The sequence below is a fragment of the Panulirus ornatus genome, chromosome 18 (assembly GCF_036320965.1).
Source record: "Panulirus ornatus isolate Po-2019 chromosome 18, ASM3632096v1, whole genome shotgun sequence".
Taxonomy (NCBI): Eukaryota; Metazoa; Arthropoda; class Malacostraca; order Decapoda; family Palinuridae; genus Panulirus; species Panulirus ornatus.
In genome coordinates, this window is record NC_092241.1 from 39,593,896 (window position 1) to 39,619,796 (window position 25,901).

Below are 25,901 nucleotides of genomic sequence, written 5' to 3' on the forward strand. Positions count from 1 at the left end.
AGAGTAAGGCGTGTGTACGAGTAGGAAGAGAGAAGGTTAGGTTGTTCCAGGTGAAGGTGGGTTTGCGGGAGAGTCGACTGGCTGTTTTATTTGTTTATGGATGGAGTAGTGGGGGGTGGGGGGGGAGGTGAATGCGAGGGTCGTAGAGAGTGGCAGGGTAGCACTCTCCAGTCTGCTAGGGTGGGAGGGTTTGGAAGGTGAGTTACTGACTGTTTACTCATTACACATTTTTGGTGGCAGATTTGAGTGAGAAGCTGCAGGACCTGGTTATGAGTTAAAGATAATGTGGGAAAGGAGAAAGATGAAAGTCATTGTCAGGATTATCAGGTTTGACATGGAAGAGAGACAGACAGGTTAGAGTGCGAGTTCAAATGGAGAGTTCATCGAAAAAATGGATTGTTGTAGATCCGTGAGAGTGGGCTTGTCAGCAGATGGAACTATGGAATCTGAAAAAAAAAAAAAGCCACATGATAAGTGAGAGGGCTTCGGTCCTGGGTGAGTTGAAGAGAGTGTAAAAAGCGAGGTCTCTGTCTGTGAAGACATCCCAACGGTGAGTCACTGATGCGAGGCGTGGGCACTAGATGAAAAAGTGCGAGAGTGGATGGATTTGTTTGGAAATGAAATGTTTGAGAACAACTTGTGGTGTGAAGAGGGTTGGCCGAATAAAAGAATCATAGGATAAATGTGAGGTATGGAAGTAAGAGGAGTACATATGAGAGAGCTGAACAGGGTATGCTGAAATGGTTTGGATATATGGAGAGGATGAGTGAGGGGAGGCTGACCAAGAGGGTATACATGACGGAAGTGGAGGGTACAAGAAGAAGGAAACCGAGGAGGAGGTTGAAGGATGGAGTGAAAGACGCTTTGAGGGTTCGGGATCTGACTATGCAGGAGGGTGTAAGGCGTGTATGAGAGAGAGCAAATGGGAGCAATGTGGTATACAGGGGGCGACGCGCTGTCATTGGGCTGAACCAGGGAATATGAAGTGGTGAACGAAAGGTTTGTGGGGCTTGACTCTGGATAGAGACCTCTACTTTCGGCGCATCATACATGAAAGCTGGGGAGCAGAGATAAACAAATGAGGCCACTTTTCATTTGTTCCTGGCGCTACCTCGCTACGTGAGAAACGGCTAACAAATATAAGGAATGAATTATGATTGTTATCATGTCATCTTCATGTTTGTCTTGTTCCTGTTTTTGTTCTTTCTCCTGCTCGTTCTTATCTTTATAATCACTGTTATCATTATCATCATGATTATTACATTACTATAATTATCATTTTTAAAGTATCATTATCATTATCACCATTCTTCTTCTTCTTATTATTATTATCATTATTATTATTATTATTATTATTATTATTATTATTATTATTATTATTATTATTATTATTATCATTATTATTATTATTATTATTATTATTATTATTATTATTATTATTATTATCATTATTATCATTATTATTATCATTATTTTCATTCTTCTTCTTCTTCTTCTTCTTCTTCTTATTATTATTATTATTATTATCTTTTCTTTTCTTTCAAACTGTTCGCCATTTCCCGCATTAGCGAGGTAGCGTTAAGAACAGAGGACTGGGCCTTTGAGGGAATACCCTCACCTGGCCCAATTCTCTGTTCCTTCTTTTGGAAAATTAAAAAAAAAAACGAGAGGGGAGGATTTCCAGCCCCCCGCTCCCTCCCCTTTTAGTCGCCTTCTACGACACGCAGGGAATACGTGGGAAGTATTCTTTGTCCCCTATTATTATTGTTATTATTATTATTATCATTATTATTATTATTATTATTATTATTATTATTATCATTATTATTATTATTATTATTATTATTATTATTATTATTATTATCATTATTATCATCATCATAATCATTGTTATCATTATTATCATTATCATTACTATCATTATCATCGTTATTATTATCATTATTATTACTATTATCATTATTATTGTTATTATTATTATTATTATTATTATTATTATTATTATTATTTTATTATTATTATTATTATTATTATTATTATTATTATTATCATTATTATTATTATCACTATTATTATCATTATTATCATTATTATCATTATCAATATCATTATTATTATTACTATTATAATTATCATTATCATTAATATTATCAATATTATCATTATCATTATTATTATCATTATCATTATTATCATTATCATTACAATCATTATCATTATTATTATTATTATTATTATTATTATTATTATCATGATTATTATCTTATTATTATTAATATTATTATTAGTGGTGATGTGAGAAGGAGATGGAGTGAGTATTTTGAAGGTTTGTTGAATGTGTTTGATGATAGAGTGGCAGATATAGGGTGTTTTGGTCGAGGTGGTGTGCAAAGTGATAGGGTTAGGGAAAACGATTTGGTAAACAGAGAAGAGGTAGTGAAAGCTTTGCGGAAGATGAAAGCCGGCAAGGCAGCAGGTTTGGATGGTATTGCAGTGGAATTTATTAAAAAAGGGGGTGACTGTATTGTTGACTGGTTGGTAAGGTTATTTAATGTATGTATGACTCATGGTGAGGTGCCTGAGGATTGGCGGAATGCGTGCATAGTGCCATTGTACAAAGGCAAAGGGGATAAGAGTGAGTGCTCAAATTACAGAGGTATAAGTTTGTTGAGTATTCCTGGTAAATTATATGGGAGGGTATTGATTGAGAGGGTGAAGGCATGTACAGAGCATCAGATTGGGGAAGAGCAGTGTGGTTTCAGAAGTGGTAGAGGATGTGTGGATCAGGTGTTTGCTTTGAAGAATGTATGTGAGAAATACTTAGAAAAGGAAATGGATTTGTATGTAGCATTTATGGATCTGGAGAAGGCATATGATAGAGTTGATAGAGATGCTCTGTGGAAGGTATTAAGAATATATGGTGTGGGAGGAAAGTTGTTAGAAGCAGTGAAAAGTTTTTATCGAGGATGTAAGGCATGTGTACGTGTAGGAAGAGAGGAAAGTGATTGGTTCTCAGTGAATTTAGGTTTGTGGCAGGGGTGTGTGATGTCTCCATGGTTGTTTAATTTGTTTATGGATGGGGTTGTTAGGGAGGTAAATGCAAGAGTTTTGGAAAGAGGGGCAAGTATGAAGTCTGTTGGGGATGAGAGAGCTTGGGAAGTGAGTCAGTTGTTGTTCGCTGATGATACAGCGCTGGTGGCTGATTCATGTGAGAAACTGCAGAAGCTGGTGACTGAGTTTGGTAAAGTGTGTGGAAGAAGAAAGTTAAGAGTAAATGTGAATAAGAGCAAGGTTATTAGGTACAGTAGGGTTGAGGGTCAAGTCAATTGGGAGGTGAGTTTGAATGGAGAAAAACTGGAGGAAGTGAAGTGTTTTAGATATCTGGGAGTGGATCTGTCAGCGGATGGAACCATGGAAGCGGAAGTGGATCATAGGGTGGGGGAGGGGGCGAAAATTCTGGGGGCCTTGAAGAATGTGTGGAAGTCGAGAACATTATCTCGGAAAGCAAAAATGGGTATGTTTGAAGGAATAGTGGTTCCAACAATGTTGTATGGTTGCGAGGCGTGGGCTATGGATAGAGTTGTGCGCAGGAGGATGGATGTGCTGGAAATGAGATGTTTGAGGACAATGTGTGGTGTGAGGTGGTTTGATCGAGTGAGTAACGTAAGGGTAAGAGAGATGTGTGGAAATAAAAAGAGCGTGGTTGAGAGAGCAGAAGAGGGTGTTTTGAAGTGGGTTGGGCATATGGAGAGAATGAGTGAGGAAAAATTGACCAAGAGGATATATGTGTCGGAGGTGGAGGGAACAAGGAGAAGAGGGAGACCAAATTGGAGGTGGAAAGATGGAGTGAAAAAAGATTTTGTGTGATCGGGGCCTGAACATGCAGGAGGGTGAAAGGAGGGCAAGGAATAGAGTGAATTGGAGCGATGTGATATACCGGGGTTGACGTGCTGTCAGTGGATTGAATCAAGGCATGTGAAGCGTCTGGGGTAAACCATGGAAAGCTGTGTAGGTATGTATATTTGCGTGTGTGGACGTATGTATATACATGTGTATGGGGGGGGGGGTTGGGCCGTTTCTTTCGTCTGTTTCCTTGCGCTACCTCGCAAACGCGGGAGACAGCGACAAAGTATAATATAAAAAAAAATTATTATTACTATTATTATTATTATTATTATTATCATTATTATTACTATCATTATTATTATTATCATTATTATTATTATTATTATTATTATTATTATTATTATTATTATTATTATCATTTCAGTTCCTATCTTTACTGTTGTCCTCAGTAATTACTACCATTATCATTATTACTAAAGTAATCATAAGTTATTGTTAGAATAGATATTATCATCATTATCCTTTCATTGTCATTATTCATCACACACACGCGCACACGCACACACGCACACACACACACACACACACATACACATAAATTACTTTTAGAATTTTCTCCTCGTATAATTGATAGCCTCCCTGCGTCCAGCAGTGAGAGCAAGAGTCGAGAGCAGGGGCTGTTGAGAAATTAGTTTGTTTAGTGTAGGAGGGCAGGTGAAGGGAAGGGCGTGATAGAGAGGGTTACAGCGGTGGAGAGGTAGTGAGGGTGGCCTGGGATTTGTGCAGGGGTGGAGCGTGCCGCCAACGTCCAGAGATCTGCTGGGAAAATAACGGTTGAAAATATGTTGAAATATTGAAACAAGGTATGCAACATTTGTGGAATTACAACAGGTTATATTAAAGAGAATAAATGCAAAAGGATGAAGGGGAGTTTACCTGGTATGTACTGAGAGAGAGAGAGAGAGAGAGAGAGAGAGAGAGAGAGAGAGAGAGAGAGAGAGAGAGAGAGAGAGAGAGTAGCCCAGGCTGGTAATTAATAAAGTAACTCCGTTAAGATGCAAAATAATGTTTGTGAATTGTTGGATGAACCAATGCATGACTTGAGGGGAAGCCGAAACACAAGGGGTGAATTACCACTCCACTGTTGTTAAGAACAGGATGCTAATGTATTTATAGGTCTAGATTCAGACAGTTGTAGGGATAATTGTGAACAGCTTGCGTCACTGTTGTCCGGATGTGAGGGGTTTAAGAATTAAAGACTTTTTGGAATAAATGTGGTGGTGCATACTTGGGAGGTCAGTAATCATAGGGAAAGTTACGGAAAAATAGAATAAAAATAGAAGGGTACTAACAGTGACTTGGGTTTAACTGATGTGCTCCATTATCAGACAGTACGTATACACTGGTAACCACAAGAACATGAAACACGAAGATCCGGGCGATTGCGTGATGATTCACATCTTCAGTGATACAATTATAATGAATATATCTTTCTTTTTTCTTTCAAACTATTCGCCATTTCCCGCGTTAGCAAGGTAGCGATAAGAACAGAGAACTGGGCCTCTAAGGGAATATCCTCACCTGGCCCCCCCCCCCTCTGCTCCTTCTTTTGGAAAATTAAAAAAAAAAAAAAAAGAGAGGGGAGGATTTCCAGCCCCCCACTCCCTCCCCTTTTAGTCGCCTTCTACGACACGCAGGGAATACGTGGGAAGTATTCTTTCTCCCCTATCCCCAGGGATATATATATATATATATATATATATATATATATATATATATATATATATATGTTATCCCTGGGGATAGGGGAGAAAGAATACTTCCCACGTATTCCCTGCGTGTCGTAGAAGGCGACTAAAAGGGGAGGGAGCGGGGGGCTGGAAATCCTCCCCTCTCAATTTTTTTTTAATTTTCCAAAAGAAGGAACAGAGAAGGGGGCCAGGTGAGGATATTCCCTCAGTGGCCCAGTTCTCTGTTCTTAACGCTACCTCGCTAACGCGGGAAATGGCGAATAGTTTGAAAAAAAAAAAATATATATATGTATAACATGATGTTATTCCTTGGGGGGGGGGATTGATTTATGTGCATGTATGCATATGTAGTGTGTTGTAGATAAAGGTAAGGAAATTTGTCTCAAGGAACACACTGGAATGTAAGGGAAAAAACTGAAAGCAAAAATTTTAAAGATTCGAAAAGGTATTATAAGAGCAGGAGGCACTGTGGCTTGTCCAGTAAGCTAGGACGATGTTAACCCATTAAGAGACCATCATTTCATCTCCTTAGCCAGTTTCATGTCTCTGTTTACATGGCTGATTGGTTACTTAAAAGACTTTAGGCATGCCGTCCGCTAGGTTCATTGAGGACGTGGACGTCAAGTCGAAGAATTCTGTACACCTTTTTCAGTTAATTGTAAGACTACACACGAACCTCACAACAGATATTGCTCTTGTGTGTTCGTATGTTCTGTAGATTAGATGTGGGCTGGGAACTGATGAGTTAGAAAATGGGAACACTTGTATACCCATGATTCTTTACTGCGGGCGGTCAGTCAGAGGGGGAAAATGGAGCCTAATTGAATAGTATGGGGAGAACTGGAAAGAAACAAGCAACTCTGGTTAGTAATTGGGACGTGGATTGCAACATGAGATTGTGCTGAATCGTTGGGTACATCAGACCCTAAGAACACAGGGAGATATTGATACACATTATTATACGCTGGGACACTATGTTCAAGGTGAGATGATGAGGCTACAAGCCTATAGAGGGCCATCAGGGTATTCTAAATAGTTGATCCTAATGTGTTGCTTTGAAATGTATTGGAGTGGATATTGAATGGGGAGCAGACTCCAGATGAGAGATTATGTATAAAAAGGGGTTACCGGATCAACACTGAAACAAAATGATGTGGCGCTTATCTTGATTTATGATAATTTGATAAGTGGCGGTATAGGAAGTGTCGTACATAACATAGAAGAAAGAAAGCCAAACATGAAGAGAAAGAAGAAGACAAACGCACTGAGAACTAACAAAGAAATTGATTCGGAGGAAACCCAACAAAGGTAGACTGTAGGAGACAAAGAGATAGAGGAGCTAGAGGAGAGATATGTGGCTCGTTGAGATGAATAGACGATGATATAGATCACAAGGAAGACAGGGAAAGTTAGAGGGAAATAGACAAAATGGTCATCAAATAAGTGAGAGAAGCAGATACGAGAAAGAAAGAAGATAGATACACAGACATATAACCGAATGAAAGTCATCGGAAATTCAAACACACACACACACACACACACACACACATACACACACGCATAGTTTCAGGGAAAAGAGGTCGTGTGTAACGAAACCCAGGTTTCTGTTCCAGACAAATGAGAAGACTGGGTGGATCGTTTGTATATCTGGACAGATGGAAAGTCTTTGAAACTGTGCTAAAGATGTGGTAAAGAAGTTAGATCTTCAGGCATTAACAAGGGATAGACTACTTCGATAGGTAGAAAGTTATATTATTGGAAGGGAACAACGGACGCATGTTGGGAGCCTTCTGGAAATGGTTTAATCTACCTATAGCATGGCGTAAGTTTTGGTCTGGGGACAATTGTTCTTCTTGATCTATGTGAATGGCTAGTCAGAAAGATTGGAATCCTGCCAGAACATGTTTGCAGATAATTCCCGAATGATAAGGGAAGTAAAAAGCGAGGGAGATTGCTTGAACTTACAAGGAAACCTGGATAAATTCCAAAGTTGGCCCGCGCAAGGTTGATGAAATTCAGAGCGAGTGAGTGTAAAGTAATGAGGATAGAACACAGTGAAAGGTCTCATTACGAATACATGAATACTATTTAGCAGGATATAAGTTGCAGGAATCTGTATGTAAGACAGACAGACTTGGGTGTTAATATCGCCCCTAGCCTATCGCCTAGTCTCACGTCAGGAGAACAGTAGAGACAAACTGTCAGCGTAGCTTTCAGACATATGGATAAGGAAATATTCAGCAAGCTGCTCACATCCTACGTTAGGCCAAAACCAGAATATGCGTCTCAAGTCTTGCCAAGGTACATAAAGAGGCGCAAAGAGCTAAAAGGATAGATGCCGGGAAGGGGCGAAGGGGGAGGACAAACATGTCACCAAAATTAGGGAAAGCTGAGTTATAGGAAAAGGCTAGAGGGCTTAGATTTTCCTAGCATGGAAGAGAGAAAAGTGAGGGGTGACCTGATAACAATATTCAAGATTATACATCAGACTGATGAAATAGTGAACAGCTCTTCACAAGGTGTAGAGATAGAACAAATAAAGGACACATGAAACTAAACATGAAAATTGTTCAGTAAATGTAAAGAAGTAATTTCATGCTGTAAGAGAGATGGATGAATGGAACTAATCTAACGAGTAGACAATAATGCTGGACATCATAAGTAAGTTTTAAAAGTTTTATGATATTGGAGAATGTTCAGAAGATGGGATCGCACAAGTGTAAAGCAGTTACATGCATGTAATGACGCAGACTTCGACTGAAAAGCTGCAAGAAAATAACACCAAAGCAACATCTGGGAATGATTCTTGATAACCGTAAAATCACCCGTCAAGCATAACTTACTTCTGGCGTATTTCAGAGACAGAAGAGGAGTAAACAAACGAACTTAAGCACAGGTAGAAAAGACGTTATACAGAAATCCAAGACGTTATCTAGATGGACAAAAAATGATAAAGAAAAGAGACTATCTATTGACATGTATAAGGCGAAAGACACGAAAGACGAAAAACGGGTTCAGTAAGTGTAAGAGAAATCATACAGAAAAGAAATCAACAAAACGTGAAGAAAGACTAGAAGATACACAGACAAGAGAAGAGATGCAAAGACACAGACACTTAAGATATACGTACATGAAGAGCAGGAATCATACCTCTTGCACACACACGTGAAGTTACTCTGCCATGTAGACAGGCAAAATCCATCCATCTACAGATTCATCGGGTAGCTACGTGTACAGTCAAGGGGTCACACAGACAAATAGATAGCCAGAAAGCTGCACAGATTCGTACACAGACAAGATGTTACACACAGACAGTTAAAACACACAGTCAAAAAGTTACACAGACAAGAAGATGCACAGGTATGAAAGAGGGACGTTATTCTTGGATGCGTTCGGAGTTAGCCCGACTCTGTGTCTCTTGAGCTGAATACAGATATTGATTCCTGCTTTCTATTCACAGGACCGTCTCCGATACCCCTAAGCGAGTGACGTTTATATGAAGGCCACAGCCTCCGTGCATCATAACGTACCCCGTCTTATGGCAAAAACGCAACGAATAAAAAAAAAAAGAACATATCATCAATACGATTATTAGAATATATACCTTGTAGGAGCAAGAGTAACACATACGGGATGAATTCAGCCAGTTATTCATGAAAATATTTTTCGTCATGATATTCAGAAATATTCTTGTAATGTTAAGTTCTCCAGCGAGAGTAGGTCTTTTACTGTGTACCATCTGAGAGCAAGATACGCGAGCATTTTAAGCTAAATGCATTTCTTCCTACATTGCCGGCCACTGCATTAAAAATGAAGACGAAACCGCATGATATGTCACGGTGCGAGAGGCCGTCAAAACCCCCACGGAATAGCGCCATATAAAAATGTTAAACTCTTGGGTAATGGGCGATCTGTATTCATATTCTGGCCCCAGTGAGCAGTTTAGAGGAGGGAGCGGTAGAGAGGCAGGTCGCCGCCACATCCCTCCACCACCACACTAGACACTTCCACCACACCAGGTCCTACGTCACACCACGTGGTCCATCATTCCAGGCCCTTCACCACACCTGGCCCTCCACCACATCAGGTCCTCCACCACACCAGTTCCCTCGTCACACCACGTGGTCCATCATTCCAGGCCCTTCACCACACCTGGCCCTCCACCACACCAGGTCCTCCACCACACCAGTTCCCTCGTCACACCACGTGGTCCATCATTCCAGGCCCTTCACCATACCTGACCCTCCACCACACCAGCTCCTTCACCACACCAGGTCTCCCATAACCCAGGCACTACACCACCTCATACACTTCACCACTACGAAGTCTTCACAACACCAGACTTTCCGTCACCACAAACACCTATCCAGTTCATGTTTTCCACCACTCTCGTCCTTCCACCATCCCAAGAAACTTAATTACATCAAGCCCTCCACCCCACAAAGTCCTCTGCTACACCGAGACCTCCGTCATCGACACGCCAGGCTTACCATCACCCATCATCCATCACATCAATTCCGTCATCACCCATCACTCACCACACCATTTCCGTCATCCTTCTCATACCAGACCCCTCGACCACGTCAGGCCCTCCTTCAGAGCAGATATCATTTCACAGCCACACCGAGTAATGCACTATACCTCGTTCCTCATTCCTTACTCACTAAAATCGCTCATACCTAGCTCCTCATCCATAGTAGGACCTCCCTCACCCAGGCCATTCACCACACCAGACAGCTCACTATATCAGGTCCTCTGCCACAGCCACACCACATCCTCTGAGACACATGCCCTTGCATTTCACACTTGGTTCTCTACTACTTCAAATTCTCTACCATATCAGGTCTTCATGTACCCAAGATCCACCACCACATGAAGCCCCACTATTAGCATACGTTCACCACAGCTCCTCCTTTACACCACTTCGACTCCTTCATCGCACCAGATGCGATAAGAACCAGGTCCTCCATCACACTAGGACAACTGCAGTGCAAGTTCGCTAGTGCAAGTACTTTCAGCTCTCCATCACCTCTGCCACTGTGACACCAGGCCTTCCTCCATATTTGGTCTACCACTACACCATGTCTGACACACCACCAGGCTCACCACTGCACCAAACCCTCCGCTACACCAGGTCCTCAAACATACGTGGTCCGCCGACAGGACACGAGATCCTATACCACAAACCCAGCACACCTACTCCCTCCTCCACCACACTAGCGCCAACATCATACCAGCTCGCCGCCACACCAGGTCTGCCGCCGCCACGCCTGGTACACTTACACACCAAGATGTCCCGATATTTCTGCTGAAAAGTGCCTGATGTGATGCAAATTAGAGCCTTTAGTAAAGAGGTCCATTTAGCGTGTGGGGAGAGCGGTGCAGTCTGGGCAGGTAGGCTGTTTACCCTAAGTTCTTCGATGTTTCCGCGGTGGGGAGTGCTTGAGGAAGAGGAGGAGGAGGAGGAGGAGGCGGAGGCGGCAGGAATGGAAATGTTGGGTCGTCGGCGTTTTCGCTTAATGCAAGTTTATTATGATAATTTTGTTGGTTAGTGCTTGGCCAGGTGGGGGAAAGAAGAAGACTACATTACTTACAGTATTTTTTTGTCGAGAAGATATTCTCGTGTGTTTATATTCTCTTTATAAAACATGTTTATCTGGAAATACGATCGATGAATGCCGAGCGTGAGCTGCTTACGATGATAAAGACAAACATTGTCCACGTCACAATAAGGATCAGAAGGTAACGAAGGCTTCCAGTGACCACTGTATGGTTCATATACTGGCAGTAATTAATGGTTCAAATTGAAATATTTATCATGCACTCATCAGATAATGTGATGTTTAGCTTGAGAGCCTGTGGACATCTACGATAATCATGTAAACTCACTTTTATCAAGTATCTTTTGACAGAGAGATACGACGTAAAGATCAGCAGAAGATGAGGATTGTGAGGAATATGAGTGAAAGTAAGAAAATAATATATATATATATATATATATATATATATATATATATATATATATATATATATATATATATATATATATATATATATCCCCAGAGATGGAGAGTGCAAGACAGAGAGTATTTTGCTAAAAATTTTCGAGGTATGACGCGGTATATGGAAAGTGTAAAGCATTTAAGAAAATTTAATACCTGGAACCAAGGATTTATATCAAGTGAAGGAGGAAGAGAGAGACTGCGCGGTGGATTAAAAATGTTCAAAAATAAATGAGCGAGCCAAGAGGCGTTTTGGCAGGAGCTGAGAGTGTCTGTCAGTAGAGGGCTGTGAGTTGGCATATATACAAAGAGGTAGAATAAGAAAAAAGAAAGTGGTGTTACGGAACAATAGATTAAGGGGAATATATATATATATATATATATATATATATATATATATATATATATATATATATATATATATATATATATATATATATATATATATTTATATATTGACTGATTGAGAGGGTGAAGGCACGTGCAGAGCATCAAATGGGGAAGAGCAGTGTGGTTTCAGAAGTGGTAGAGGATGTGTGGATCAGGTGTTTGCTTTGAAGAATGTATGTGAGAAATACTTAGAAAAACAAATGGATTTGTATGTAGCGTTTATGGATTTGGAGAAGGCATATGACAGAGTTGATAGAAATGCTCTGTCGAAGGTATTAAGAATATATGGTGTGGGAGGCAAGTTGTTAGAAGCAGTGAAAAGTTTTTATCGAGGATGTGAGGCATGTGTACGTGCATGAAGAGAGGAAAGTGATTGGTTCTCAGTGAATGTAGGTTTGCGGCAGGGGTGTGTGATGTCTCCATGGTTGTTTGATTTGTTTATGGATGGGGTTGTTAGGGAGGTGAATGCAAGAGTTTTGGAGAGAGGGTCAAGTATGCAGTCTGTTGTGGATGAGAGAGCTTGGGAAGTGAGTCAGTTGATCTTCGCTGATGATACATCGCTGGTGCTGATTCATGTGAGAAACTGCAGAAGCTGGTGACTGATTTTGGTAGTGTGTGAAAGAAGAAAGCTGAGAGTAAATGTGAATAAGAGCAAGGTTATTAGGTGCAGTATGGTTGAGGGTCAAGTCAATTGGGAGGTAAGTTTGAATGGAGAAAAACTGGAGGAAGTAAAGTGTTTTAGATATCTGGGAGTGGATCTGGCAGCGGATGGAACCATGGAAGCGGAAGTGAACCATAGGGTGGGTTAGGGGGCGAAAGTTCTGAGAGCCTTGAGGAATGTGTGGAAGTCGAGAACATTATCTCGGAAAGCAAAAATGGGAATGTTTGAAGGAATAGTGGTTCCAACAACGTTGTATGGTTGCGAGGCGTGGGCTATGGATAGAGTTGTGCGCAGGAGGGTGGATGTGCTAGAAATGAGATGTTTGAGGACAATATGTGGTGCGAGGTGGTATGCTCGAGTAAGTAATGTAAGGGTAAGAGAGATGTGTGGAAGTAAAAAGAGTGTGGTTGAGAGAGCAGAAGAGGGTGTTTTCTAGTGGTTTGATCACATGGAGAGTATGAGTGAGGAAAGATTGACCAACAGGATGTATGTGTAAGAGGTGGAGGGAACGAGGAGAAGTGGGAGACCAAATAGGAGGTGGAAAGATGGAGTGAAAAAGATTTTCAGTGATCGGGGCCTGAACATGCAGGAGGGTGAAAGGCGTGCAAGAAATAGAGTGAATTGGAACGATGCGGTATACCGGGGTCGACGTGCTGTCAATGGATTGAACCAGGGCATGTGAAGCGTCTGGGGTAAACCATGGAAAGTTGTGTGGGGCCTGGATGTGGAAAGGGAGCTGTGGTTTCGGTGCATTATTACATGGCAGCTAGAAACTGAGTGTGAACGAATGGGGCCTTTGTTGTCCTTTCATAGCGCTACCTCGCACACATGAGGGGGGAGGGGATTGTTATTCCATGTGTGGCGGTGTGGCGATGGGAAAAAATAAAGGCAGACAGTATGAATTATGCACATGTGTATATATGTACATGTCTGTGTGTGTATATATATGTGTACATTGAGATGTATAGGTATGTCTATTTGCGTGTGTGGACGTGTATGTATATACATGTGTATGTGGGTGGGTTGGGCCATTCTTTCGTCTGTTTCCTTGCGCTACCTCGCTAACGCGGGAGACAGCGACAAAGCAAAATGAATAGATAAGTATATATATATATATATATATATATATATATATATATATATATATATATATATATATATATATATATTATCCCTGGGGATAGGGGAGAAAGAATATTTCCCACGTATTCCCTGCGTGTCGTAGAAGGCGACTGAAAGGGAAGGGAGCGGGGGGCTGGAAATCCTCCCCTCTCTTTTTTAATTTTCCAAAAGAAGGAACAGAGAAGGGGGCCAAGTGAGGATATTCCCTCAAAGGCTCAGTCCTCTCTTCTTAACGCTACCTCGCTGACGCGGGAAATGGCAAGTAGTATGAACATGAACACATATATATATATATATATATATATATGATGCAGCAGTAGGTCACAGTGGTGCGCAATATCTAGTAATAACTGATAACCGCGAAGAAAAGGAAACACCGGGAGTTCTCAAGTGCACTTGGGAACTTATTGTGTTTCATTTTCCTCGTGGTTATCAGTTTATATATAAATATATATATATATATATATATATATATATATATATATATATATATATATATATATATATATATATATAAACTTTTTTACAATGGTCGTCGTTTCCCACATTACCAAGGTAGTGCCAGGAACGGAAGAAAAAAGCCAGATTTGCTCTCATCCATTCTCTCGAGTTGTCATTGTGAAGTGCACCTAAACCACAGCCCCATATTCACATCCAGACCCCACAGACCTTTCCATGGTTTCACCCGGCAATTTCACATGCTCTGGTTTAGTCGGCTTGACAGCATGTCAACCCCTGTATACCACATCGTTCCATTTCACTCTATCCCGTGCACGCCTTTCTCCCTCCTGCATGTTCAGGCCGCGACCACTCACTCTTTTTCATTCCATTTTTCATCTTATTTAAGACACTAAAATGATTCATAGTAATAAGAAAAATATGAAAATAAAGACAGCGAACAGATTATATTTGCATTGAGACTGCAAGATGAGAGAATGTTGAAAATGCTGAGAATAGCACGGCAAAAGTAATTAAGAATCTTTATCACTGATAGTCCAAGGAGGGGAGACTGGGAATGCGTAAGACCTTGCGCCCATAATTATGGTGTGTCCAGCATGTCGATGTGTCTCTTTTACAATATTTCTCTATATCTATCACCTAAATCAATAAGGATTCCTTTTTTGACGTAATGTTACAGTGCATTAGTCTTTGCATGAACTCAGAATATTCAGATGGTCATGATAACATAATGGCTGTATGATATACTCATACCGCTGTTGACGTAGTTGATTGTTTGCCTGTTGAGATAGCTATGTGAGAGCGTCTTCTTGATGGTAACCATCAGTATCATCGTTATTAAGAAAGGGGCTGGCACGTGAGAGTACACGGATAAGGCAAACAACAGAGGACCAGTTGTTCTATGTAGATGTGATGCTGAACTTTGCCTCTGTTTCATGATTAACATATTATAGTGTAACATTCAGATGGAAGTACAAAGTTTGAATCTGGAACGAGAAATCCTGGTGATACGTGAAGGTTTATTTTGAAGGTGAGAGCCTCGTTTTAGAGTTCTTAAAGTTTGGTCTATGGTCTACATCTCGGTGGTCCACAGAAGAAAAACAAATAAACAGATAGATATATAAATGTACGAATAGAAAAGTAAGTTTTGCCTTGAGTATTCTCTTGTAAGAGTTTGAGTGGTATTATTTCTCTTTGATTGTACTTTCAGAACCGATATCATATTGAATATATGCTGAAGGTTGTCCTCAGACAACGGGTGCCTGTAAGTGATGTACGAGGATAAAATGGTTAAGAACTCGTGGTCTAGCTACAAGCATCAGGCTAAGACTGAGGAACAGTACAACACACACTGACTGACCCACACTAAGGTTTTCCTGCAGAGCGAAGACATTCTAATGGAACTCACGTAGGAAACTTTGCATTCCCCTCCCAGCAGGTTTATAATGGCTTGTCTGATGACGTCAGGGTGGAGTTTATGACTTATGATTCTAAAGGCAATTATCTGAACATGGACCGGCGAGGGGCCTTCTCTACCGGGCACCCTCACTCGAACCCCACTCTTCAAGTTATGCCTCACTCTGCCTCTCTTTCCTTTTTGTCGTGTCTTTACTGTATGAAACACATTGCTGTTTGATACGGAAATTTTATACAAGGTAGATTAACCCCTGTGACTCTAGTATTTGTATAGTTGACGAAAAAGTGATGGGAAAGTTCTGATAAAAAAATTCTGATTAACTGATTAGATGTCTCGTATGATGCAGCCTAGGTGGGCAAGGATCGATACCCGGAGGGAGTAACACATGGCGAGTAACGACGTCTCGGAAGTGACTATAAGACTCATGTCCTCCTCCGTAAATATCAATTGGTGGCACCTGCTTCTCCATCAAGGAGAGACTAAGAGTGCATTCTACCAGTCCTCCATGATGTTCGCCAACGCAGGCCTGCTCGGCTGGTGTGTGCCTGTACTATCTTAGCGAAAGACTATCGATAAAGAGAACTGCATACCCTACAGCTGCCAGCCTTCGCAACCATAGTGCTCTCCATTGTGCCACTCCTCGCAGACTGATTCCGTATACGGTCTTCCATTTCAACATCGGAACACTGAAATGGCATAGAATAGTTCATGCCAAATGCTTCTGGATCGTCATGTTCGGAGATTGCTAACCTACGGAAAAAAAAAGTAGGTACAGATAAGTTTATGATAGAAAACGAAAATAAGATTCATAGTGCCATTTGCAGCCTTCTCCATTTTGAATCTGTTGATAACGTCACAACGAAAGGATCTATGTTGACACATATGTATCCTTAAGTTTCTATCTTTTCCTTCATTACATCATAGAGCCTTGTGGTCGCCCTATTATCGGAAATTCTGTTGCTGTTCTTTTTCAGGTAGAAATATTTTAGTGTTTATAGATCTAGTTAGCTTTAGTTTTAAAATTCTGTTGTTTAGATATACATAGACAAAGTATTTCATGGAATGCGTGGTTGATGGCAAGTATATAGTGTACAGTGTGTACAGTACGTCAACATGGGAGGGTGAGAGGTGGGTCCAGACAGTCAACTTGCCGTCAGAAACGAAGTTAGGTCTAGGGTACATCAGATACATAGTGATAGCATTTACCTCATACATCAGACCTGCATAATGTAAACCAGGTAGTTATACAGCAATGCCGGAAGAGGAAAGCATACAGGGAAACACTCGTACTCGTGCAACAGTACTTGTTCTCATACTCGCGTCCTTGCGCTTACAACTAATACTCGTATTCATAATGAGAAAACACACGTCATCTCTGATAGCTCTTCTTGCAAAATGAAGAACACTGATGCCCTCCATCACTGCCTTTTGTATTGTATCTATTACTACAAGTGAGCAACTTTATCTCAGCAACAACTCATTACATAACGTTCACTCGGTTAGAAAAAAAGTATCCTCCCACTTTTTATCTGAAACAATATGACACCATGGACGAGGGATTTTGAGAAATGCCCACTGGTCTCACCTCCCATTGTTAGTCCTGCTTTTATGATGTAATATAACGATTACTGGCGACGTTTTCTGTCATTTGCTACAATAAACGATGCATTGAGTTTATTATTCGAAGGAAATAGCTCTAAAGTCGTATTACCATAATTGCTGGGAAAGTGGTAGTGCATTCGTACTTACCAACCCAATCAAGGCAAGAGAAGTTGTACTGATCATTTCGAAATGCATCGGACCCATCCCGGACGATACCTTCTTTTTTATTGTGTGTGTATGTAGATTTGAATATCAGACACTTCTTGACAAAAATTTTCTTTGATCTATGCACTTTCTTGTATCATATGTATTGTATCTTTTCCATCTATCATTCTGTTTTTCTGTCTTTTCTTTATATGTATATATATATATATATATATATATATATATATATATATATATATATATATATATATATATATATATATATTCCTGGGGATAGGGGAGAAAGAATACTTCCCACGCATTCCTCACGTGTCGTAGAAGGCGACTAAAGGGGACGGGAGCGGGTGGCTGGAAACCCTCACCTCCTTGTATTTTGACCTTCTAAAAAGGGAAACAGAAGAATGAGTCACGCGGGGAGTGCTCATCCTCCTCGAAGGCTCAGATTGGGGTGTCTAAATGTGTGTGGATGTAACCAAGATGAGAAAAAAGGAGAGATAGGTGCTATGTTTGAGGAAAGGAACCTGGATGTTTTGGCTCTGAGTGAAACGAAGCTCAAGAGTAAAGGGGAATAGTGGTTTGGGGAATGTCTTGGGAGTAAAGTCAGGAGTTAGTGAGAGGACAAGAGCAAGGGAAGGAGTAGCACTACTCCTGAAACAGGAGTGGTGGGAGTATGTGATAGAGTGTAAGAAAGTAAACTTGAGATTGATATGGGTAAAACTGAAAGTTGATGGAGAGAGATGGGTGATTATTGGTGCATATGCACCTGGGCATGAGAAGAAAGATCATGAGTGGCAAGTGTTTTGGGAGCAGCTGAGTGAGTGTGTTAGTAGTTTTGATGCACAAGACCGCGTTATAGTGATGGGTGATTTGAATGCAAAGGTGAGTAATGTGGCAGTTGAGAGAATAATTGGTGCACATGGGGTGTTCAGTGTTGTAAATGGAAATGGTGAAGAGCTTGTAGATTTATGTGCTGAAAAAGGGACTGGTGATTGGGAATATCTGGTTTAAAAAGAGAGATATACATAAGTATATGTATGTAAGTAGGAGAGATGGCCAGAGAGCGTTATTGGATTACGTGTTAATTGATAGGGGTGCGAAATAGAGACTTTTGGATGTTAATGTGCTGAGAGGTGCAACTGGAGGGATGTCTGATCATTATCCTGTGGAGGCGAAGGTGAAGATTTGTAGAGGTTTTCAGAAAAGAAGAGAGAATGTTGGGGTGAAAAGAGTGGTGACAGTAAGTGAGTTTAGGAAAGAGACTTGTGTGAGGAAGTACCAGGAGACACTGAGTACGGAATGGAAAAAGGTGAGAACAAAGGAGGTAAGGGGAGTGGGAGAGGAATGGGATGTATTTAAGGAAGCAGTGATGGCTTGCGCAAAAGAAGCTTGTGGCATGAGAAGAGTGGGCAGATTAGAAAGGGTAGTGAGTGGTGGGATGAAGAAGTGAGAGTATTAGTGAAAGAGAAGAGAGAGGCATTTGGACGATTTTTGCAAGGAAATAATGCAAATGACTGGGAAATGTATAAAAGAAAGAGGCAAGGGGTCAAGAGAAAGGTGCAAGAGGCGCACAAGAGGGCAAATGAGAGTTGGGGTGTGAGAGTATCATTAAATTTTAGGGAGAATAAAAAGATGTTTTGGAAGGAGGTAAATAAAGTGCGTAAGACAAGGGAGCAGATGGGAACTTCAGTGAAGGGGGCTAATGGGGAGGTGATAACAAGTAGTGGTGATGTGAGAAGATGGAGTGAGTATTTTGAAGGTTTGTTGAATGTGATTGATGATAGAGTGGCAGATATAGGATGTTTTGGTCGAGGTGGGGTGCAAAGTGAGATGGTTAGGGAAAATGATTTGGTAAACAGAGAAGAGGTAGTAAAAGCTTTGCGGAAAACGAAAGCCGGCAAGGCAGCGGGTTTGGATGGTATTGCAGTGGAATTTATTTAAAAAAAAGGGGATGACTGTATTGTTGACTGGTTGGTACGGTTATTTAATGTATGTATGATTCATGGTGAGGTGCCTGAGGATTGGCGGAATGCTTGCATAGTGGCATTGTACAAAGGCAAAGGGGATAAAAGTGTGTGCTCAAATTATAGAGGTATAAGTTTGTTGAGTATTCCTGGGAAATTATATGGGAGGGTATTGATTGAGAGGGTGAAGGCATGTACAGAGCATCAGATTGGGAAGAGCTGTGTGGTTTCAGAAGTGGTAGAGGATGTGTGGATCAGGTGTTTGCTTTGAAGAGTGTATGTGAGAAATACTTGGAAAAGCAAATGGATTTGTTTGTAGCATTTATGGATCTGGAGACGGCATATGATAGAGTTGATAGAGATGCTCTGTGGAAGGTATTAAGAATATATGGTGTGGGTGGCAAGTTGTTGGAAGCAGTGAAAAGTTTTTATCGAGGATGTAAGGCATGTGTACGTGTAGGAAGAGAGGAAAGTGATTGGTTCTCAGTGAATGTTGGTTTGCGGCAGGGGTGCGTGATGTCTCCATGGTTGTTTAATTTGTTTATGGATGGGGTTGTTAGGGAGGTGAATGCAAGAGTTTTGGAAAGAGGGGCAAGTATGCAGTGTGTTGTGGAAGAGAGAGCTTGGGAAGTGAGTCAGTTGTTCGCTGATGATACAGCGCTGGTGGCTGATTCGTGTGAGAAACTGCAGAAGCTGGTGACTGAGTTTGGTAAAGTGTGTGAAAGAAGAAAGCTGAGAGTAAATGTGAATAAGAGCAAGGTTATTAGGTGCAGTAGGGTTGAGGACAAGTCAATTGGGAGGTAAGTTTGAATGGAGAAAAAGTGGAGGAAGTGAAGTGTTTTAGATATCTGGGAGTGGATTTGGCAGCGGATGGAACCATGGAAGCGGAAGTGAATCATAGGGGTTGGGGAGGGGGGGAAAGTTCTGGGAGCGTTGTAGAATGTGTGGAAGTCAAGAACATTATCTCGGAAAGCAAAAATGGGTATGTTTGAAGGAATAGTGGTTCCAACAATGTTATATGGCTGCGAGGCGTGGGCTATGGATAGAGTTATGGGGAGGAGGGTGGATGAGTTGGAAATGAGATGTTTGAGGACAATGTGTGGTGTGAGGTGGTTTGATCGAGTAAGTAATAATAGGGTAAGAGAGATGTGTGGTAATAAGAAGAGTGTGGTTGAGAGAGCAGAAGAAGGTGTTTTGAAATGGTTTGGTCACATGGAGAGAATGAGTGAGGAAAGATTGACCAAGAGGATATATGTGTCAGAGGTGGAGGGAACGAGGAGAAGTGGGAGACCAAATTGGAGGTGGAAAGATGGAGTGAAAAAGATTTTGAGTGATCGGGGCCTGAACATGCAGGAAGGTGAAAGGCGTGCAAGGAATAGAGTGAATTGGAACGATGTGGTATACCGGGGTCGACGTGCTGTCAATGGATTGAACCAGGGCATGTGAAGCGTTTGGGGTAAACCATGGAAAGTTCTGCGGGGCCTGGATGTGGAAAGGGAGCTGTGGTTTAGGTGCATTATTACATGACAGCTAGAGACTGAGTGTGAACGAATGTGAACTTTGTTGTCTTTTCCCAGCGCTACCTCGCGCACATGAGGGGGGGAGGGGGTTGGTATTTCATATGTGGCGGGGTAGCGATGGGAATGAATAAGGGCAGACAGTATGTGTTATGTACATGTGTATATATATATATGTCTTTGTGTGTATATATATATGTATACATTGAGATGTATAGGTATGTATATTTGCGTGTGTGGACGTGTATGTATATACATGCGTATGCGGGTGGGTTGGGCCATTCTTGCGCTACCTCGCTAACGCGGGAAACAGCGACAAAGCAAAACAAATATATATATATATATATATATATATATATATATATATATATATATATATATATATATAGCTGGTGACTGAGTTTGGTAAAGTGTGTGAAAGAAGAAAGTTAAGAGTAAATGTGAATAAGAGCAAGGTTATTAGGTACAGGAGGGTTGAGGGTCAATTCAATTGGGAGGTGAGTTTGAATAGAGAAAAACTGGAGGAAGTGAAGTGTTTTAGATATCTGGGAGTGGATCTGGCAGCGGATGGAACCATGGAAGCAGAAGTGGATCATAGGGTGGGGGAGGGGGCGAAAATTCTGGGAGCCTTGAAGAATGTGTGGAAGTCGAGAACATTATCTCGGAAAGCAAAAATGGGTATGTTTGAAGGAATAGTGGTTCCAACAATGTTGTATGGTTGAGAGGCGTGGCCAATGTTGTGCGCAGGAGGATGGATGTGCTGGAAATGAGATGTTTGAGGACAATGTGTGGTGTGAGGTGGTTTGATCGAGTAAGTAACGTAAGGGAAAGAGAGATGTGTGGAAATAAAAAGAGCGTGGTTGAGAGAGCAGAAGAGGGTGTTTTGAAATGGTTTGGTCACATGGAGAGAATGAGTGAGGAAAGATTGACCAAGAGGATACATGTGTCGTAGGTGGAGGGAACGAGGAGAAGAGGGAGACCAAATTGGAGGTGGAAAGATGGAGTGAAAAAGATTTTGTGTGATCGGGGCCTGAACATGCAGGAGGGTGAAAGGAGGGCAAAGAATAGAGTGAATTGGATCGTTGTGGTATACCGGGGTTGACGTGCTGTCAGTGGATTGAATCAAGGCATGTGTATGGGGGTGGGTTGGGCCATTTCTTTCGTCTGTTTCCTTGCGCTACCTCGCAAACGCGGGAGACAGCAAAAAAAAGAAAAAAGAAAAAAAAATTATATATATATATATATATATATATATATATATATATATATATATATATATATATATATATATATATATATTCTTGAAACTTTCTCTCACAGACCATATAGTCTAGTCTTCTGATTCTACGATACGTCGTCCAAGTTTATATGCAAAATTACTTTTATCGGTATGATTATACTGTATCATAATTCATTTGTGCTCTGTGCCAAATAAGCTGCTATTGTCATTTAGTTTTATACTGTAGAGACCATTTGTATCCATTAATATCGCATGAATCATAATGTTTTAAGTATTTTTCATTTCCAGCAAAACAAACTTTCTCAAATAGAATAATTATTATTACATTTTAGTTAGCAACTCGGTCGTAGTTGCAGTCTGTTGTATAATGATTTTTTTTTTTCTAGCTGGTTTAGTTCATTTTATACTCAACATTTTCTAACCTCGTATTACGCCTGCTATGCCTAGTTAGCATAAAGTCAGGCTAGGCTGAGGTCAGACTAAGGTAAAGTTCAGGTTAGGTTAAGGTTAAGTCAAGGATAGTTTAAGGTAAGTTTAGGACAGTTAAGTTCAGATGAAGGTTCAGGTTAAGATCAAGTTACTTTGGGTTAAGGTACGGTTGAAGTTAGGTTGGGTTAAATTGGGACCAGTTGGGGTAAGTCAGTGTACTGTTATAGTAGTCGGTTTGAGGACAGATTTTGGTTAGGGTCAAGTGAGGCTAAGGAAGATTTGTTCAAGGTCAGGCCGGGTTAACTTAACGTAAGGTAAAGCTTAAACATTCACGTTGGGAGAACTTTACCGAACCTTAACACGAAGCAACCTTAACCTTATCTGTAATCACCCAGATGTGAATATCACTGCCACCCTAACCTAACCTAACCTAAACGACCTTTACTGGATATGAACCCAAACTAACCTGAACCTCTCCCGAACCTTGAGCTAACCTGTGCTTTGCCCCGTCCTAACTTGCCTTTAGTCTGACCCGAACTTACGCTAACTAAACTCAGTCCCGTCCGATCTCCTACCCTGAACTCGGCGTGACCTGATAAACCCAATCTGACCTTCACCTGACCTCACCTATATGTTTGAAAGGTGTAAAACGGGATTTAATCAAGTTTCGCACAAATGCAATGCGTAGGACAAAACAAGTATAGCACTATATAGCAGACTGCAGCTTCAAGGGAGATGTTGGCTGAAACACATTGATATAACTGTGTTTTACATGAATGGAGTTTGTGTGGATTAACCTGAAACATTGTTGTAAACATTATCTGTTGAATATATGAAAAAGACTTTATGTAGTATGATACAAATGGATTTTTCACAGAAAAAAAATATATTTGAATGACAATGGCAGCTTATCTGATATAGCGTATAAATGAGTCGTTTGGGATAACATTAAATGCTAATATGTTTCCATATGTATATATATATATATATATATATATATATATATATATATATATATATATATATATATATATATATATATGGAAAAGAGATATGGCAAGCCATCATAGCAGCAGACAAGTATATGGTTCATAACACATATAAGATTGTGATAGAGAATATTTTGTAGAAAGAGAAAGAAAAAATGAATTAGCAGCTGAGAGAAAAAACAAGTATGATAGTTGGAGAGAGAGCTTGGGAAGCAAAGGTTGATGTGTGATGGTGCAGAGGGAAATATATGATGCAAGGTAGTATATAAATTTCGCATATCTTTACAGAATGTGTCTGAAATTCATCAAGTATACGTCTTGTGCCGTGTTGTTGATGGAATAGATCTAGTTACTATCTTTTCATTAGATGTATACGATAGATATTTAAGCAGTGCCCTACGGTTTGTTGCAGATGTTATTTGAGTACGAGTGCGATCAATTTTTTACAAGTGATAATGATTATCTGTGAGTACAAGGATACACGATTCTTATGCCGTGAGCACAGGAACAAGTGCCTGTGCCTGAGGTCGAGCATCATGCATGAATATGAGTACTTAATCAAAAGCGATATTGGTAATCGGACAATGATGTGGAATGAGAGCGTTGAGGCTAATATGAGAAGTTACCAGAGTGGCCAAGATGAGAAACATCAAGATAAGAGAGGATTTTATCCTTACTTTTGTACTGAGAATAAAAGAATGAAAAAGAGCAAGCTACGGTGGTATGAACATGTACGAAGAATGGAAGACTCGAGATATACCAAAATGTGTTTGAACTGGGCAGTCATTAAAGGAAGATGGCCAGCAGAACGTCCTAGAATGAGATGGAATGAGGGCGTCGAGAGCTCGCTTTGAATAAAAACGAAGGAAAGAGTAGGAGGACAGTAACGAATGGAGAAGACTGACTGGGAGGTAGGCGACTGACCGACACAGTCCGTGTGGCGTCTGGTAAGACAAAAGAAATATATATGTAGGGAAGATTCTATGGTCATAGAATATCAGATATTTAGAAAAAAAATGAACTTGATCTCAACGAAATTGTGTAAGTTATTTATTTATGATACCATATGAGCGAGAAGTTCAAATATTTGAAACAACGATAAAGAAATTTTGGAGATCGTGTTTTCATTACAAAATTCATGTTTTTGTTAGATTATACGTAGCTCTATCTCAGTTTTACTGGGGATAATGATGTAAGTGCACACACAGGAGGAGCATGGCAATGTTTCTGCCCTGAACCTTTATGTGGTGTTCTCTGTCTTTTCTATACGTTGTAAAGAATATAATTATGATCATTCTTATACATACATGCTGGTGTGAACCATGGAAAAACTCGTTTCCATGCATGGTATGATGTGGTGGATGATGATGATGACTTGCTGCAGAATGTAAAAGACGAAAGACACTACAGGTGGCGAGGCATCGCTCCCGCCGGGGCTGGTAGGAGGCTGACTGACTAACCATGTGATCATCGAGACAGCGTCATGGGTTGAGAATACAAACTCGAGCAATCAATCGCACAGAGCGGATTAGGCGGTGTTTTTCTCTCGGTTATCTGAAGATGAAAAATCCAGGGAACAACAACCCCTTGCAGCTTATCGTTTGTGCTCGTCCATAGCCGTATCCTCCCCCGCTACGAATCTGTTTCCAAATGTTGAGAGTCTCGATCTAGTCACAACGTGACTGTACGAGACATCTCACTCCTGTGCGCGTCCGCCGGGACTGACCATCACGCCAGCCGCCCAGTTGGCATCAAAATCATTTACACCGGAGGCAGCGCACGACCATTTACACCGGAGGCAGCGCACGACCATTTACACCGGAGGCAGCGCACGACCATTTATTCTATGTTGGTGGCAGAGACTAGGATCTTGGTTTCCTAAATCATCCGTCACGTTCATGAAGCAATGCGGCATAAAATGAAGATCAGCTTTCAAATAAGTACTTGCTTCCATTACTATCCCTGGAACTATTTTGACATCTCGCCCATCTATTAGTTACAGCGATCGTCTGAATGAAACAAGTCTCACCATAATCACTGGCGAAACGACTGACAATTATTTAGGTGGGTTATATCCATACGGCCGAACTACTCTTCTTAATTAACTCAGCTAATCATTGGAGCGAAGGACCGCAGTCTACAGCCAACCAGCTCTCAGAATGACTGTACACCGACGGTGCATAACGCTCTATCAGTGGCCCGTTAAATATTCATGAGACCCGGCAGGCAGCACAAGTTACCCCAGCCCCTTTATCCCTCATATTGACAGGTTGAATACCTTGCTCTAGGCTGGGTAGTGAGCCTTACCTGGACACAGGAAGCTCTCAAGAGTCGCTTGATGATGAATGGG

The 25,901-nt window shown here is 40.9% G+C and overlaps 1 long non-coding RNA gene across 5 annotated transcripts in view; it reads left to right on the forward strand.

The window, feature by feature from the left end:
* Nucleotides 1-25,901, forward strand: part of LOC139754905 (uncharacterized) — a 280,753-nt gene that overhangs the window by 177,298 nt on the left and 77,554 nt on the right. Inside the window, exon 4 of one of the 5 annotated variants that reach the window (XR_011713974.1) lies at nt 9,058-9,162. The exons of the other annotated variants lie outside the window; for them this stretch is intronic. This is a non-coding gene — a long non-coding RNA (uncharacterized lncRNA). Of the gene's footprint in view, nt 1-9,057; nt 9,163-25,901 lie in introns of those variants that run through there. 5 annotated transcript variants of the gene reach the window in all.